The 19,897-nt window shown below is 45.5% G+C and overlaps 2 pseudogenes; both read right to left on the bottom strand.

Annotated features, from left to right (window-relative positions):
- Window positions 1–5,183: 5,183 nt before the first annotated feature.
- LOC125537706 lies at window positions 5,184–9,617 on the bottom strand (annotated as a pseudogene).
- A 7,100-nt stretch (window positions 9,618–16,717) lies between these two features.
- LOC125533909 lies at window positions 16,718–19,714 on the bottom strand (annotated as a pseudogene).
- Between the last annotated feature and the right edge of the window lie 183 nt (window positions 19,715–19,897).

Here is a 19,897-nt window from a genome sequence, read left to right as displayed (position 1 = left end):
CTAATCACCCCCCCTCTAGACATACTTTCGATCCTACATCTTCCTTCGGCTCGCATCTCTTGATCGGTGCTGGATTGTGGAGCGTCATGTGAGACACGGCCTTGCACACGATCCGGAGTGCATCTTCTATTCCCAGGAGCTCGAGACTATCGACCATCTCCTAGCGGGGTGCGTCTTCTCGCGGATCACCTGGCACGAGATTCTCTCTTGGTGTCGACTTGTTGCACCTCCCATGCTCAGCTCGACCTCCTTCTTCGACTGGTGGTTGTAGGCCACGGCGGCTTCCCCAGGCGGCCTCAGGCACATACTAAACCCCATCATCGCCCTCACGGCTTGGGAGATCTGGAAACACAGGAATGCGGCCATCTTTGATGGTGCCCGTCCTTCCACAGACGAGCTTGTGCAGCTGATCAAAGATGAGGCACGCCGCTGGGCTAAGGCCGGCGACAGAGGTCTAGATAGGATCATCACTGTAACTTGATCTTTGTACCGAGGCTGAGCATCCTCCTCCGCTGCTCGCTATGCACTCTCTCGGGTGCCTAGTTGTGTACGCCCGAGTGAGCTGCACTCTGTATTCTTCTTCCACCTATTAATGAAATGATACGCTGCTTAGCGTATTCAGAAAAAAATCCACCAACGATGCGCCGTGAGCAAAACTCACTGGACCACTGAGAGCCTCCGGTTCAGCGGAACCAACTTATTTAAATCCAGGAATCCCTCTCTTTTTTAAATAAAACCCAGGAGCTTGTTTAAACTTAGGGATCATCTTTTTTCCTGAGTGAAGGGAAGAGTGGGAACTAAAACGGCAACAAGTATCATCATCGTCCTACGCGGATTGATCTGTTCTTTGTACTCTTTCTGCCACCGACCTTTCCCATTTCTTTCTTTCGGATATATGATGGGTGTGGCTGATCCACCGCACCGCTGTCTGAGCCTCAGTTATACAACGGCCTCCTCCTCCAAGTGGTGATCGATGAGCCCCAATTTTTCGATGGAATGTGGGTGTTATAATGTGTTCCATTTGTTCTAGGCCACAAAACACTGCAGGTTTTGTAAGTAGCTGATGTTTGTGTGATTTTGATTATGGTAAGGCTGATATTGTGCAAAGGTGATTCCTTGCCATGTGAATTATACTAGCTTCTTTGCCTCTTTGGTCAAGCAGATGCTTAATTGTGACCCTCTTACTTCTTGACCAAATTAGTTTAAGCCAAATATGTGCCTAACTTGGTGTTCGCGCTAACCCCAATTAGTAGCACTAGTTAATTAGCAGCAGTAAAATTCCTTGGCTTCCACCAAAAAACAAATTAGCAGGCAATGTTAGATTCTGTCTGCGCAGAAGCTTGGGGAAAGGATTAAGTTCTGGTATGAGCCTTGGCTGAATGGGGTATTCTTGAGTTGTGCAGCGCCAGACCTATTTGCTTGCTGCACTCGCAAAAACCTCACGGTGTCCCAAGTCCTACAAGATGGCCGTTGGATCAAACACCTGCGTCGCCCTCTTACGCCAGCAGCTATTATCCAATTCACAAAGCTCTGGGAGGCGGTTGCTGATGTGCACCTGCTGCTAGGAACTCCCGACTCAGTGATCTGGAGATGGATGCCGAATGGCGCCTACTCTTCGGCCACTGCATATGCCGTGCAGTTCGAGGGGTGTAATCGCCTCGCCGGTCAGTGGCACATATGGGCGGCTGATGCTCCGCTAAAATGCAGAATTTTCGCTTGGCTTGCGATCCTAGGAAAATGTCTTACAACAGATAACCTGCAGAAAAGAGGATGGCCGCACGACCCAATTTGTTCTCTCTGCCGGGCGGCGGACGAGTGTGCTGATCACCTCCTAGCACGTTGCTCCTACACCCAAGCTCTATGGAGTCTGATGCTCAACCGCTGCAACCTTCCCACCACTCTTGCGCCGACGGCGGCGACAACCAGCCTTGCTGACTGGTGGGAGTCCAACATGGTGAACGCTAACCTGACCAACTCAAAGGGCTGGGGCGGTCTGGCAGTGGCAATCTGGTGGTTCACGTGGTGCGAGAGGAATGCCCAGATTTTCCAAAGCAAGGTGTCCACCGTCAGCGCGGTCTTCAACTTGATGATTGATGAATTTAGGATATGGAACCAGGCTGGGCGTCATAGGATTCGGCTGTTTTTGGACAGACCTCGAGAGCCGGACTGAATTATGTGCTGATGTATGTTGCTGGGTTGCCGGCTGTTGGCACAGTTGATGTATAGCGGCCTGCTCCGACCAAATACTTGTAACACCTTTCCTCTTATAAATGAAAAAGAGAAGCTGCTCCGACAGCGTTTCATCAAAAAAAAAAAGAAGCTCACATGTTTGTTCAGCAATTCCAACAACTGAGAAGGAGAGCATTAAGATGAATGAAAATTATGATGATTGAAATTGTGAATGATATAAATACAAGACCTCGGTAGAACAGCTCCAAGCCGCCCCCATGGCACCATCAATTCCTGCTCTGGAGAACTTAGGGCATCTCCAGCCGCGCCCCCAACAGGCCCCCCCAGGCCTCTTTTTCGGCGCCGGCGCTGAAAAAACGGCTCAGTCGCGCCCCCAGGACGCCGAAAATCGCCGGTTCGGACCTTTTTTCCGCCCGGCGGTCACAGGCCAAACCCGGCGCGCTGGGGAGCAGTTGGGGGCTCCGGCGCTAGGGAAAAGCACGCCTGGCCCACACCGAGAGGGAAAAGTCAAGGTTTTCTTCCCCCGACTCGCCTCGCACCCCCCGCGCCCTCGGCCACCACTAGCTATATCCCGGCAACGGCCGCCGCCCTACTCCGCTAGATAGCCATTCCCCGCCGGAAAATAGCAGCGCTTCGTCGCGGCAGCCCCTCCCACAGCAGCTGGGCGTCTCCGGCCGCCATTTCCGGCCACAGAGGCACGGTTTAGCGGCGGGTACACGCCCACCGAGCGCAAGGTGTTCGGCGTTTTGCCTGACTCGGCAATGGACTCGGATGACGAGGAAGAGCTCGCCGCGCTGCTGGAGGAGGAAGCCGCGGCCGACGTCCAGGAAGAAGAGCATCTCATGGTGCTCGCCGCCCTCGCCCAGCTGCTGGCGAGCAATGAAAAGCCGCGGCGAGGTGGCTCGGCGCCGGGGCGGGTGAAAGCAAAGAATCGGCATCGTCTCAAAGGCTACTGCATGCTCTACTCCGACTACTTCGCCGATGCTCCACTTCATGGCGAGAAAACATTTCGGCGCCGTTATCGGATGAGCCGAAAGCTCTTCCTCAGGATTGTGAATTCCATCCGGGAGTTCGACAACTACTTCAAGTGCAAGATGGATTGCACTGGCGCTCTTGGATTCACCTCCATCCAGAAGTGCACGACAGCGATGAGGATGCTTGCATATGGAGCTCCCAGTGATTCACTCGACGACTATGGGCGCATGGCCGAGTCCACCAGCATAGAGTGTTTCTACAAGTTCTGTCGGGCAGTGGTGGCAGTGTTTGGGCCACAATACTTGAGAACACCCAATGCGGAAGACACTGCTTGGATCCTAGCCCAGAATACAGCAAGAGGATTTCCTGGGATGCTTGGAAGCATCGACTGCATGCATTGGAAATGGAAGAATTGCCCATTTGGTTGGCAGGGGATGTACAAAGGCGCCAAAGGCGGTTGCAGTGTGGTGCTTGAGGCAGTAGCCACACAGGACCTCTGGATTTGGCACTCCTTCTTTGATATGCCAGGAACTCACAATGACATCAACGTACTGCAGTGCTCTCCTGTTTTTGCCAAGCTCGTTGAGGGCCATTCTCCTCCGGTGAACTTCGAGATCAATGGGCACCAATACAACAAGGGGTACTACCTAGCAGATGGCATCTATCCGAGATGGTCGACATTTGTGAAGATGATCTCAAACCCTGCGGCAGGAGGCAAGAACGCCTGGTTTGCGGAAGTTCAGGAGGCTTGCAGGAAGGATATCGAGCGGGCATTTGGTGTGCTCCAATCTCGATTCGTTGTTGTTCGGTACCTCGCTCAGACCTGGTCCAAAGATCAAATGTGGGAGATTATGACTTGCTGTGTCATCTTGCACAACATGATCATCGAGAGCGAGCAAGAAGACCCAGTGTTTGACACTGAACCATACTACAGGCAGGGGCCACTAGCCGAAGTTGATCACAATCTACCGGCAACTTGGACTGCCTATCTCAATATTCGTCAGGAGATCCGAGACCCACAGGTGCATCATCAACTGCAGAAAGATCTGATTGAGCACATATGGAGGCTCAAGGGGGACGCCGTGTGATGAAATACGAGTTTTTATTTGTTGAACTATATAATTTGTATTGAACTATTTGTTGTTGTACTATTTTGTTGAAGTATTTGATTTTACTGTGATGAAATATGTGATAAGAAATAATTGTGTTGATAATTGAACGTCGAGACACGGCGAAACCACGCCGAATATGGGCCTATTCTCGCCCACATGGGCCCTTTATTCGCCGAAATTGGGCTGCAAAGTGGACCAATTTCGGCGCCTGGGGGCGACGACTGGGCGCAAAACCGCCCCCAACGCCGATTGTATCGCCGGCTCGCCCCCAGGGGGCGATTTTTATGCGTCCTGGGGGGGCCAACGGCTGGAGATGCCCTTATAAGACCATCCATTTCAACCTTCAGCGTAGTTTGATCATTTGCACCGGTACAGTTTGAGTATTAAAAGCACGCTCCATATTGACAGGTCAAAAATCAGGAAATCCATCTTGTTGTAATAAAAAGCTAAGAACAAGATGTGGCAGAGCTTGCGAACATCACAGGACAAGCAAAATCCGTACAGACCGACCTGCTATCTTTTATACAACATGCGACTAGCACATATTTGCATCAACATAGAAGTGCACCAGCGAGTACAATGCCGAGAACGGCATGGGCTCTACACAAGAAAAGATCAACACCACGCAGCAGATACGGAGCTTCACAGTTTATACGAGGAATTTACATGAAGCATATAACTTAAAAATAACATATGTTTATGCAGCTATACCAAATATATAATACATATGCAAATGTGACATATTTAGATACGAGGTTGAATAACAAATGTAGTACAGTAGTTGTTTCTGATGTACCACATACACAGTGTATCCGTACTGCTGGCTGTTATCTGATCCATAAGTTTTTTCTCAAGAGAGCACCTGATTGATTGATCCATTACAACAAGGAAAAATACACGGAACCCTTAATTTTCTGACTGCACGGGCAAAGGTGGATTGTTGATTTGGAGTTTTAGCGGCTCGGTGATAACTGCATGAACCGCGCTCACCATTTCGTTTGGCGAGCTAAATCCATCAGTCTGAGAGTAGAACAAGTGAACTATCTTGCACATCTTCCAGAACAGCTCCTTGCACGGCCTAGGAACAACTGTGTTTTCCCTAAGAACCAACTTTAGCAAGCCTTTTCTACATGAGGCTATGGCCTTCTGTATCATCTCTTTAGCCGTTTCAATTGACATAGAACCGCCACTGTGGAGAACAAGTAGTGAGACATAATCCAGGTTTCCCTCCCTGCTCTCCCTCTGTAATAAATAGATTAAAAGATTGTCAGGGTACCAAAGTACAGCATGCAGGTCGAAAATACATGAGACAACAGTGATGAGTAATTACTACTATTCTCTTCATTATTATTATTATTATTATTATTATTATTATTATTATTATTATTATTATATAATAACAGGATACACAACTACTAGATGTATTATACGGAGTAGCTTCTAAGAGTAAACATCAGTCCGTCTTCTACCATCGTCTGGAACTCCTAAGAATACCATACAAGCACATAGATGTGTGTTTTACAAGAATAAATTCTTGACAAGATCATGAATGACTGCAATTTTTGTTTTTTGTTAGAACTTTTAGACCTGAGGATTACTATAGTGCCTCTATCTTACCACATACCTGTTTACAGTTTGTTCGGCAACCATCATGATATTTTTACATATTAAGATGAAAGGAATTTCCCTGTTGTGGTGTCTGAAGCATATATAACTTGAAAATAGCATATGTTTATGCAGCTATACTAGATTTAGAATACATATGTGAATGTGACGTGCGTAGATACGAAGTTGAGGATAAAGGGAACCCAAATACCTCAAGGCCTTGGATATCATTGAGGAGACGACCAATAGTGCTCGTTAGCCTAAATAACCCGTTGTATTCTTGATCTTGGACAACACATCCCGAGAGCTTTGGCCCAATAAAGTACAATGATGTGAGCACAATGGGCCCCAGTGTGAAGGAAACAACTGCATTTGACATGTATTGCTCAACTGTTGGCACATATTTTCTCATCCGCCATTCTGCCTCAGACATCATAGACCTCAACAGCTGTAGCCACTGCAGATGGACTCAACATGTCAGTGCTGAACAAATTTTTTTTTTTGAGAAATAGGCAAACACAATGGAAACTCACTAATTCTATCAAGTGCTTTCGAACATCATCGTTTTGTATTGCAGAATCTACTGCTCCAAGCTGATTGACTGTAGTATAGATAGCATAAAACAATATTTTCACTTGCTTAGAGCGGAACTCATCTTTGGGGTGATCATCCCACCTAAGATAAACATTAGCAAATCAGGACCACAACGTGTTAGCAATGCGCGACACACCAACTCCACTTACAAAATGAAGGACCAAAGGGGTTACTTCTCAACTAATGTTATGAGGTTTTCATGTTCTTCTTTTGATCCACCAACATCGAAGAAATCATCAACAACAGTTGTGAGCACACCATTTTTGGCCCACGACATGCGAGCATCAGACAGTTCAGGAGGAAATATAGTAGCAGCAGCAGCAAGATAACAATATGTCAGCTTCTGCCGTGCAAATTGTAATTGGTCCAGCCGGTTCCCTTTCACCCAACTATTGCCACAAGTATTTCCAAATTAACTAAGAAAGAAAGTTAATATGGCAAGAGAGCATAGATGTTACATTACCTTTCAAGATGCAGGAGCTCATCCTGGTAAATAGATTGAGAAACATTGAAATCTTCGATAGCCAAAGCCAGGAAATCTTGGTTGACACCACATGGCCTAATTCAGCAAAATGTCTGGAATTGGTGCCGAACATCTTTATTTATATGATTTTACAAACATCAAAGTGTTCAATGTTCCTCTTGTGGCCTATACGTTCCACTGTGGCATAAAAGGGAAATTTAAGAGCATACTCAACCTGAAATTACAAAAAACATAGAAACAGTAAATACCCAATAAAAGCTAGAACTAGTCCACTTTCTGAGATTTAAATTTCATGCAAGGACCTCTTGAAAGATTGGTGTTGTTTGCACCCGATCAGAGAACGACTTTTCTGTCAATAACCTGTCTGACCAGTAGCCTATGTTATCTAGGATAAATTCCTTTTCTGATACACTGACTTTTGAAGCTTTGTACAATTCCAATATAGATTTTGTATCATTTAAATATCCCTGAAGTGAATTATGGAAAGTGGATTCATCAACATGATACAAATCATCTGCGTTAATTGAAATTAGTGAGTTAAATTAAATATACAAAAAACAGAAAGATAACATTTGTAAGACATGAAATTCCCTTCCAAAGGAAGTACCCGAGGAAACATCATATCCATTCATTCGCAAAAGACGAAATGCCATTGCGCATGCTGCTACATCTAGCATGATTTCCTCGTCTCTCTGTAACCAGAAACTGCAAAGTGGATACAATGAATTTTACAAGATATGGAAGATACATATCAGAACTTTATTCACGACCATTACCTGTATGCCACGTCTAGGATTCTCTTTATCTCACTAGAAAAATGTTGAGATATCCCGATGTTTTCTAGAGAATCTACCAATGAAATCTGACAATGTATATTTGTTGGATAAACTGTTTGCACCGCAAAAGTCTAGTGTCGTTAGGTATCTAGTCACATTCTAAGACCTTACAAATTCCTGACAAAGAAAGCTAGATAGACTAACCTGAACCGCCAAATTTACTGACAAGCAAATTTAGGTACTGTAGGGCTTTGTCATCAAAATTGTGGATTAGTGCAGCAGCAGTTGTGGAAGGAGAGTTGAACAATGACCCATTCTTCCTCTGGAACTTCATAACTTGATTCCAGTCCAGTAGGTTTCCTAGCCCTTCAGCAACATAAGCCATATATGCTTTTCTCCCATCAGATTTATCCCCAACAAATCTGAATCAAGTCCATATCTATAAGATCCAGATTTTTGAAATAATAGTCACATGTAATACATATGCAGGAAAAGACAAATGTGAATGACATGTGGCCCTTTTCCCCTTCAAGTCATGGTTCCTAGAAAATAATTCAAAAATAGAACTTCGTACTAAAAAATGTTCATCTTCTACAAGAAAAAAAGACAAGCAGCCAGTCCCAAAAACCTAGCTTTCAAAACCAGCTATCCCTGAAGTTGTAAACACGATCAGAAGTGAAATACACCACGATTTTCATGCCAGAACTGTCACAGACAAACCTTTTCAGTTCCACCTCCCGGAGATGAAGAATCCTATCAAGCTCATTTTGTCCAACCGGAAATTCCAAACCCATCTCCATCCCAAGGCTAAGCATACCCGAAAACGTGATATTGAAGCCTATAGGAGCAACACTCTGCTCATTTGTAACAATGGAGAAATTTCTTCCGATGAAACGTAGTCCTGTTAGTACCATTTTCATCGCATCAAGGCCACATTGATTTGGTAAATCTTGAAAATACAAGATAATAAAACAAGAATAAAGGGTATGAAAATTCATCTTTGTTCATACCTCTTTTGATATGCTCACCACCAACATTCCATCTCTTAAGTGCCAGCACACAAGCCAATGTGGATGAGAGGACATCCTTGTTGACGGAGGAGTCCATTTGGACTAGACCCCAAGATCCATTGCTCTGCTGATTTTGTAGGACACATTCAACACACTGAGGGAAGCATGGAACTTGAGGAGAGCCCCGCAAGGGCACCATAGCCACCCACGCGGTGTCGTAGGAAGATGGCAACAACTCAGGTTCCAGGAGCTGCTTCCTTATTCTAGCCTTCCGCTCCTAATTTAGTTGAAACCGGAATCATGTGACAAGAACCTCAAACAGCACGCAACAATGATTGCTAGTGATGTACATACTACATATCATGGTTTGCAGACATGCATTTTCTTCGGCAGATGCCTCCACCAGATTTGCTGATTCAAGATAGGAGATGTATTTCACAAATCAATTGGCACATCTCATAAAAAAAGAATGTTTGAGGAAATTGAGACATCACTCATGTTCTTTTTTTCAGGCTAGGGACATTGATGCTACTCTCAGGCATACAAACATTTGAAGTGTATATTCATCCTTGTGCAGCGAATGGAGAATATAATTTCTTTAGCAAATCTAACTTGAGATGAGAAAAGTATATTTTCCGTCCCTCAACTTTTTCGATAGTCTACAAATGGCTCCTCAACTCTAAAACCAGCAAAATCTAATTCTTCAATTGTTGAAACCAGAAAATTTTCATTCCTTGGATTGCTCGGAGTGGTTTTGTGCTGACATGACATGGTTTTGACCGTTGAACTCACCACCTCATCTTCGTCTTCTTCCCCCCTCTCTCTCTGCCCACAGGATCACCTTGCCCTGTGCGTCTACTCCGGCCGCCATGGCCTCGCCTCCATGCTCCTCCTCTTCCTTCGCTCATGACAACCTTCCACGAAGGTAGCTAGAGCCGATTGATACAGCGAGGCACGCACGTTCAGAGAAGCAAGCAACTTGATCGACCCTCCTATGGGAAGCTAGCCAAGCTAATTGATTTACCACCGGCCAGAAACGCACAACTCTCACGCACGTGCATAGCAGCTAACCGGCTGGAAACACAAGACGCACACGAAGGCTGACTATGATTGCCAAAGGTTAGTCTAGAGCTTTGGTTGTCGGTACGGCGACGGCGGTAGACGGTAGACGGTTCGGCTAGCCATGCAGTCGTGCTCAGCCTGATGCTGTTGCGCACGCTGGAGCCCGAGGTGGCATGTGCGACGCCACCCTTCGGGATGTGGGCGCCGTGGATGCGTCGACCCTGGCGTCCGAAGGCGTGGCAACTGTGCCCTACTTCCACAAGAGACAGAAAGGGACGATGATGACGAAGGAAGCTGTGGGCCTGTGACACCCCACCTTCTTCTTTCTCCTCGTCTTCACCTTTATCTAGGCAGGCATTTCGTCAAACAGTTGCCATGCGCCAACGTTGAGCACCGCCCCGCGCCATGCTGCGCTCCCGGTGGATGACGCAAACGCACTTGCCGGAGGTGGAGGAGCTCTGGGCGATGCAGGCGCCAACGAGCTGTCACGGCCGAAGACCTACAAATTTATGCGTGACCCAAATGCCTATATACAACTTGCATGGACTCCGCTGTGGCGGGATTGGTCGTCGAACTCGTGATGTGGGTCCTCGGTGACGACGTCCACAAGGCCGCCGCACCGGTCATCGTACTCGTGCTGTGGGTCCTCGGTGACAACGTCCGCCGTAGCCACCGTCGTTCTTCATGTCGGAGTCGCTCCATGCGAGTAGCCTCCTGTCCCAGTCCATAACTTTGTTCTTGAGTTGGCTTTGTGAAGGTTGATGTTTGTTTTACTTATAGGATTGGGTTGGAATTGCAGGACATGTCACTGATAGGTTTAATGGAAAGGCAGAGCTCCTGTCGTTTGCTCGAAAAAAGAAGGCGATCTTCAGCTTAGTCAGTATAGTGGCACGGTAATTGGTTGATGAAATAAAAATAATAAATTTTACCATGGATTGATGTTTTCATAGGCTGAAATTGTTTGCTTTCTGGGTCAAATGATAACATACTACTAAAGCTTTCAGGCAGTCACTTTCTAGTGGATTGCACTCCACAAAGAACCCCAATGCCACGGGTTTTGCTTCTAAACACTAGTAGAAAACATGGTTTTGTTTTTTCCAGATCATAGCAACAGTCCCGGTCGTGTTACGAATCGGGATTAATGGGAGCATCAGTTCCGGTTCGAGTGGTCAGGACGCCGGTCGGGCCTCGGCAAGCATCAGTCCCGGTTCGGCTGGGACCTTTAGTCTCAGTTTCAACCATCAACCGGGACTAAAGGTCAGTCTTTAGTCCCGCTTTCAGACACCAACCGGGACTAAAAAATGCCTATATATATGTTCGCCCCTGCCCTCTCACTCCTCTGTGTTTTGGCAGGCCGGCGTGTGGGAAGTGTGTGCTGCTCTATTCTCATCTACTATGCACATGAGATGTTCGGTGAAATGCCCGAGCCACACTTAAGCTTTCTTCTCTCCAAGCTCAACCTCCAAACTACATTTTCCCCAAGATTTGACTAGATTTGGCGGTGCACCAACTACACAAGTGTTGTAAAAGGTTAGCAACTTCATCCTTTCATCACTCACTGCTAGTTTAGCTCATTTCAAATGCTCTAGAAATAGAGTGGTTTGTGGGTTTTAGTGAAGGAGTGTATGTGGAAGTTCATTTGATTTAGATGCACAATGTGAGCTTAAATTAACTTCTTAGAATTTGCACATGTGTAGGGTGCCGTCCCCGTCCCCGTCCTCACCGCTGTCGATCGCCCGCGCCGATCTCATCGCTGGCACCACCGTGGTATCTGATCTTGAGCTTTAGGGTGAAAATCTTAGTATAGCTCTAGTTGGTTATACTTGACAAATGCGACATTTTGTGTCGTTACCTTATTGAAGGCAGTGCTCGGACATGATTTACATGCTGAGAACCCATTATCTGGTCGTCAATGATCGGATTTAGCAATGTCTATGTGCATATCATTCCTTTTCTGGAGGTGTTGCTTTTGGAGAACCGTTTTCTCGTAGTTCTTTGTTTGCCAGGAGATAGTTGGTGTTGGTGGTCGTTGATGTATATCTTCGGTCATGATTTTAATTGCTTCGCTTCTTTGCTGGCTTCGGCTAGGCATAATTTCAATCTTTTACGACTTCACTATTTGCTTACTTTACTTTTTGTGTGTGCCTTGGAAGTTGGAATTGATTGTGTGCATTATTATGCAATGTGGAATGTGGACCTATTCATGCTCGTTGGCTACCGCATAGTTTTGGGAGGCCCAAATCAGTACTAGGGAAATTGACCGAGATGCCCAACAAAATAGCTATATCTACGTCGGATCTCTAGGCGCTAGCTTACCTCTTTTTCCTTCTATGAATCCCAATTGTTGCTTCCTATTTGCGTTGCCCTAGGCCCTAGCTGCCAATAGAGCATAGTCCCAGACGCAAGCACGCACGAGATCCACGGTCGCCTTCATACGAGGACGGACCAGCGACCCTGCCGAACAACGGCAAGAGCGTATTGTCTACCGGCTACCGGCAAGAAGATTTGTTAAAGTCGGATTTGTCTAATCTCCTATTCCTCTGTTCTTCATTAAATTTATGTACTCCCCGGTGTATAATATTTTCTAAACTTAGGCTTTTAAGCAATGTTTTAAATAGCAGGCTATGGAAAATAGCGGCGAGCCTCCAAATCAGCTATAGCGGAGCTACAGCGGGCTAAAGCGGGCTATAGCGGCCTATTTGTGAAGGCGACCATTTAGCGGCACCCTGCTAAAAAGGCTATAGCGGGCTATAGCGGAGCTATAGCCGGCTATTTAAAACTATACTTTTAAGTTATATCGAACGTTTCAATATGTGTTGAGTAGTACAACAGTCACATAGTTGGTAGTTAGTAAATTGCAGCATTAGCCATTGTATTTCATATAGATTCATAAAATTAATAAATTGCTTTATGCTTGGTGGATGGAGGTTTAGAGTTCGGATAGATTGATAGAACAATTTTCTAGAGATGGTTGCTTAGACATCAAAACATTTTAAGATAGTTGCTGATATTCAAATTTCAAGGTTAGTTTTTTCTTTTTTTCTTTTTCCTATCTCGCTAAGCTTAGAGCTCATGTATTGTTAGAAGACAAGTTATGCTTTTTGGTAGAACATGGGCCATTTTTACCTTTGATATCAATTTACTCGGTTAACACCATATTTAATTTATTTATAAATATGATACCAAATAAAAATATTTGAAGTTATATAGTTATAGTACAAGAGTACGGTTTAGCTATATGATTTTTTCAGAATTTGGGGCTGTATTTTTAATTTCGTTCCGGGGCCCCAAACTCGTGAAGACGGCCCTAGACTTATTTTGTTGTGTATTTCGGTGATGCTTCATTATGAGTAAATAAAAGCACCCTTTATTATTAAAAAAAAGGTAAAATTACAAATCTGCTCTGAAAACACAAGTGGGCAAGCAAGCTAGGGCTCCTTACCGAAACAGGAAGAAACTGTCCGAGTCCGGAGGCAGCGCGCTTTACTAGAGCTGGAATCGTCGAGGAGCCTGGAGACGTGGTCGGTGGCGCGGGCGAGGCTGAGGCGGCGAAGAGGGTTACGTCGACGGCCATGGTGGTGCGAGCAAGGTGACCTTGCCCCCAACGCAGAAGCCGGCCTGAGCCCGCCATGTGCCGGGAGCACGGGAGAGGCCCTGCCTACTTTGGTGGTCGACATGAAAACGCCCGGTCGGGATGTGCCGATCGATCACCCGAACAAGTAGTGTAGATGTTTGTGTATCATCGGCGTGATTGTTCGATAGAACGAGAGAGAGGGAGTGGTGGCCAGTGGACGAAGGAGCGGCTGATGCTTCTATTTATTCGCATTCGTGCTATAGGTAATGCAGCAGACAAGCAGTAAAGCCTTTTGTGTTGTGTTTTGAAGTGCATGTCGCCATGCGAGTAGGTGGCCAGGTTAGTGTTCTCAAATAGAGCAAAATCATCGATTGTGCCATGCATATCGGCCTGATAATATCCTGACAGACAGGATTGCGTCCGTATTTCTCTTTCCATATATGACACCCGTGCTTCCATCTTCTGTTGCACTTTGCAGCCGTTTTTCTTTTTTTTTTCTTTTTATACTTACAGCCAGCTGAACCAGTCCGCGACCATGACACAGAGAAGAAGTTTGGGGTGGAACGTACGTAGTAGTATATTCGATGTCCTACGGAGGAGATCCTTAAAACTGAAATTTGTCCCGACTCCCGTGTGGCCGGCATGAACCGTAGATTGTCCATTTGTGTGCAAGTCTAATTTTCTGGTACTCCATTTACCCTACGTCTACGTACGAGACTTAGCGGGAGTATACAAAGACGTGCAAGCTGGTTTGGACAGATGTAACAGTGAGGTTGCCGCTCGCACGTGCACCTACTGACCACGGCGTCTCTACTCTTAAGTCTTAATAACAGTGGAAGGATCCATGGCGTGCGTCCATACGCCCCCCTGAAACGTCGGGAATGTTGCACTTTAACCGATTCCTTTTCCGATGTTAGTGGAGGTAAAGTCGATTTTACTCCTTTATGCTGCACCTAACCGATCCCTAAAACAAACGTATAGAGGAGGAAAATTTATCCTCCGAGCAAATATACTCGAACGAAACAGTCCGGAGGACGAATTTCAGCGCCGCTCGTCTCCAAGTCGCCCTGCGTTGGTGCCCTCCCATCAAACACCCCGACCCACGGGACAACAGCGATGAGAAAACAGGCGACGTACGACGTGTCCGGCGTGCTCACTAGCCGTGCCGGCTTGGTCAGCATCGTCACGGGAGCGCATAGCAGGTGTTCGACAAAATATATGAACCAAAGTAAGTTTTACTCCATTATATTTAAAGGATTGGCTAGGTCTGGCCAAAACTTAGTGAAGTAATAATACTTCACTAAGGGTTTACTTCATCGGATCCTTTTTATTTTTAGGGGATCGTTTAGAGTTGCTCTAAGAGGAATAAAATCCACAAAATCATCATTTTCGCTTCATAGCTCTCAAAAATCATCACTTTATAAAACATGATATTTTGCACCGAATCGAAGAATTGACAGTGACAAAAAACACTGATGAAAATGCTAAGCGCTTCACCAACGTCACTAATCGGCTGAGGCCATATGTCAGGCTGAGTTGAAAAAAAAGGTGCCACGTAGGCTGCGACACCATCTTCTTCCTCCTCCCCTCTCGCTAAGGCATTTTATCGAACACGTCATGTATACATATGTGCATAGGGAAAGCCACAGGAGATGCAACTCATCCCTCGCGCCGCCGCCGGCGACCGGCCGGCGAGCCGCCGCCGCTTCCCCGGGAAGGAACACAATCACCTATGGCGCGCGACGGAGCGAGTGTTGATGGCGAGTTCGTCCCTCCTCTGGCCTTCGACTCCATGGCCACCGAGAACCCCCGCCGGTCATCATCGATTGTCCGCGTGACCGTCGTCTAAACATTGAGAGGCCATGTCCAGGAGGTTCCCCGCGTCTCCCTCAACCTCTTCGCTGAAGCACGCGACAGCGGGCGCCCTGAGCCGTCGCCATCGAGCTCATCCCTGTCGCCTCTGCCCGAAGCTCGTAGGCATCGATTCACTCCGTCCAAGTCGTCCCCGAGCTCGCTGAACCCCTCTTGCGAACCGCTGTGAGCTCTGCTCCATTTCCTGTCTGCCCCCCTGTTTGCGCCGTCCTCTATCTGTCGTTCCCTGCGAGCACCTGAAGCTGGCGCTGCCATGGCCTACGGGCTCGAGCTCGGCTCGAGCATCCCGTGCTCCCCTGCGAGAACCTGTGCATCCCGGTCTCGAGCATCCCGTGCTCCCCTGCCAGAACCTGTCGGAACATAGGCCATGGCAGCTACGGAGCTTCGAGCTCGGCCCATGGCTGCAGCGGTGGGCGGCGGAGTTGGGTGCGCGAGAGGCGGATAGGAGGAAGGAGAAGGACGGCAGGGAGCTGCTGCTGGTTGCCGGCAGGGCTCAGCTACGACCAGAGGAAGGAGGAGGTCGTAAGAGCATCTCCAGCCGTTGACACCCCGAGAACATCACCCAACCAAAAAAGTTGGTGTCTTGGAGTTATCTGGCGAAATAAAGAGAATATCTTCCCAGTTACATTCCATCCCAAGCAAAAATTTGTGAGAAGAATGATTAAGTGGGCCAAGAAAAAGGATATGTGGTGAGACACGATTCGCTGAAACTTTCGCCGGCGCCCCCAAGAGACTCAGCGCGCCGGGTTTCGCCTGAGTTTGCCGACACTATTTTGACATCCTGAGGCGTTGGGGACGTGGCTGGGTTGTTTTTAGGCAAAAAGTGCCGTCCGAGCCTAAAACCGAGCCTAAAAAGATGTCCTGGAGAGGTTAGTGGAGATGCTCTAAGGCGGCGGTGCAGTCAGCCTCGGTAGAGGGGCTCGTGTGTGAGTAGGGGATCTAGCCCCTGGCTCTGCTCGGGAGGAAGAAGACAAGGCAAACGTGCCTACATGTCAGTTTTTTTCCAACTCAACCTTTCCGGTGGATCCAGCCGATTAGTGACGTCAGCCAAATGCTTAGCACTTTTCATCAGTGTTTTTTGTCATTGTCAAATTTTTTTAGTTGGGTGCAAAGTGTCATCTTTTGTAAAATGATGGTTTTCTGAGAGTTATGACGTGAAAATGACGGTTTTATGCATTTTATTTCCCTAAGAGGATAGAAAGAGTAGCATCATGAATTTGTTTGATGCCTGGGATCGAGAAGTTTCAAGTTCAGATACCTTATGTCGTAATTTGCATCAACGCTACACAGTTTACATTATAGAAAGATGAACAATGTGCTGCTCCTGCGGTCCTGCCTTTGCTAGATATGGACCGGATCGGATCGGACGTCCTTACTGAAAAAAAAGTATTAGTGAATCAAGGAGCGTGCAAGATCCATGCAGATGGATCCTACTATTTTCTAGACCATGGAACCAGCATATATTTGCATCATGATGGGAAAATGCACCACCAACAAGTACAACGCTGAGACAGACACCAACTTTACACGTGAAATAGTAAAAAAAAAAACTGTAGTGCCAGAGACCGATCTTCCTTCAAGATTAAGCTTCACATCAAAGCTGTTAAACACCAACTGGTATTGTTTCTACTGCAACAGCTACTGCATCCGAGTTCTATTATTTAAGAGAGCACCTTACCAGTTGAACAATATGAACATGGTGAAATGCTCACAATCTTTATCTTTCTGAATGCACAGGCAAAGATGTATTGCTAATCTGGAGATTGAGGGGCTCGCTGATTACTGCATTCACTGCGCCGACCATCTCGCTTGGGGAGGTAAATGCGTCGGTGTGAGAGAAGAACATGTGGCATGTCTTGCACATCTTCCAGAACAGCTCCCTGCATGGCCTGGGAACAACACTCTCTTCCTTAAGGACCAACCTTAGCAAGTCTTTTCTACATGAGGCTATGGATCTTATTATCGACTCTTTAGCCGCTTCTATGGATATAGAACCATCACCATGTAGAACAAGCAGTGAAACACTATCTAGTTTTCCCTCACTGCTCTCCCTCTGCAACAATATATCAAATATCTGTCAGAACAACACGATTACAATTTAGAAGGATAAACTACGCAAAAACGATGAGTAAACTTGTAAATTCTCAGAGGGAACTTGAGATTACATTGTTCTAAACTATTAGCCCTTTTTTTATTCCAGATTCTTAAAGGAGTTTTGGAGGATTCTGATTCTAAGGATTTTTTTCCTACGTGTGTTGTTCGATTCGTAGGATTACAAACTGTATCAAATTTTCCCTCATGATTTATTTGAATTAGATTTCGTCAAAAATGTTTTCATCCACCCCAACCTCTTGGAAATCAAACACCCTTTCAATCCTATACTGCAAGCGTTTTTTCTGTTCATGTGTTTTTGCGATCACACTAATCAAAGTTGTCCTTATAATAGTATTATGAATGACTAAACATTTAATTTTTTGTCAAGATTTGTATATACTAAGAGTATTATGGTGCCTCTAATCTAAAAAAATATTTTTATATGCTAAGATTGATGAATTTGCATGTAGGGATATGTGTAGCCACATCAATGAAAAATCAAATAGTAATATGCTTACACAGCTATACTAAATCTTATTAGACACACACTTTTAGCCATAAAAGGGACCGAATACCTCAAAGCCTTGGATGTCATTGAGGAGACGACCACATTTGCTCATTAGCCTGAATAATGTGGTGTACTCTTCATCTTTGACAACACTCCCAAAGACTTTTTGCCCAACGAAATACATTGTTATGAGCACAATGGGCCCCAGTGCGAATGACACAACTGCATTTTCCACATATTCTCCAATAGTTGGCACATATTGTGTCATCCGCCATTCTGCCTCGGTCATCATAGACCTTAGTAGTTGTACCCACTGCAGATGAAAACCAAATGTCAACGCCGAACACAAATGGACTTTAAAAGCAGGTGATGCGCATGAAACTCACTAATTCTATCATGTGCTTTTTAACGTCACGGTTTTGGACTGCAAAAGCCAATGCTCCAAGTTGGTTCAGTATAGATAGCACAAAATAATATTTTCACTTGCTCAGAGTAGAACTCATCTTTGGCGTGCTCATCCCACCTAAGACAAAAATTAGGAAATCAGAAAAAACATGACATGTCAGATATGCATGATGCATTAGCACTACTTAAGAAACGAAGGGCCAACCAGGGAGATGCGCGCGCACACACACACACCCCTAGCGTTCTAGCTACTCGAGCATCTCTCAGTTCTCTATGAAAGGTTTGAGGAATGACTTCCCTCCATGCTAGACCTATATAAGATGGAGAATGTAGACACACACCCACAATCCGCGGTGCCAACAAAGAAAGAACAGAGACAAAGATGTGAAGTCAAAAGAATCATACTTCTCAACTAGTCCTACAAGATTTTCCAACTCTTCCTTCGACCCCACAACATCGAAGAAGTCATCAGCAGTAGTTGCGAGTACGGAATTTTTGGCCCATGAAATGCGAGCATCAGACAGTTCAGGAAGGCATAAGGTAGCAGCTGCTGCGAGGTAACAATACGTCAGTTTCTGTCGTACAAACTGTAGCTTGTCCAGCTTGTTCTCCTTCGCCCACCTGTTGCAACAAAATTTTGCAATTTTTTTAACAAAGGAAGTTAATAAGAAAAGTAAGCATAACTTTCCGAATACCTTCTAAGACGACAGAGTTCATCCTGGTAAATAGATTGAGATAGAGTGAAATCTTCAACCGCCAAAGAAAGTACATCTTGGTTGACCCGACATTTCCTGATTCAACCCCCCCCCCCCAAAAAGTTTTAACTCCTATTATGATATATCACTAGACATGCTAGTATTATTTTTGAGAAATGAGATACTTACATGTATTCTGTCTTTAACATCCGAGAACCTCTAATATCAAAGTGCTCAATGTTCCTCTTGTGGTCTAAACGTTCCATTGTGGCATAAAAGGGGAATTTGAGAGCATATCCCACCTAAAATTATGAAAGGGCATTAATGGGCATAAGTTGTACCCCCAACAAAGTAATGGATCAATTTATTTTCCGAACTTTTAATTTCATGCAAGCACCTCTCCATAGATTGGCCTTGTTTGCACCCCATCAGAGAGCATCTTTTCTGTCAATAAGCCGCCTGACCAGTGGCTTGTGTTATCTAGTGCCAAATCATTTTCTGATATAGTCACTTTTGAGGCCTTGTATAGTTCCATTATAGATTTTGTATCACTTAAATATCCTTGAAGTGAATTATGGAATGTGGACGCTTCATAAACATGAGACAACTCATCTGCGTCAAATAGTAATTATTGGGTCAAATATAACAATATAATAGAAAAGGCACGAGCTGGATGCGATACTTCTGATCTATGCTGTTCGGGTATTTAATCTAATCCAGAATTCTGCATCCAATGTCTTTGGACAAATAGTAATCCCTCTTTTGTTCCGTCAATAGCCTCATAATTGTACTTCTTGCCTCTAATAGAACAATACTAATTTCGTTTTGTCTACACTACCTTCTCTTGATCAAATAATTTTGTTAAAAGCTACTTTTAACAAAATAGGGTCATGTCTTCATTCTTGGAGATATGCATGCTACGGGAAATTTTAAATAAATAT

Source organism: Triticum urartu, chromosome 2, assembly GCF_003073215.2.
Source record: "Triticum urartu cultivar G1812 chromosome 2, Tu2.1, whole genome shotgun sequence".
NCBI classification, from domain to species: Eukaryota; Viridiplantae; Streptophyta; class Magnoliopsida; order Poales; family Poaceae; genus Triticum; species Triticum urartu.
Note: the sequence above shows the minus strand (reverse complement) of the source record. Positions and strands in the feature narration are given on the sequence as shown.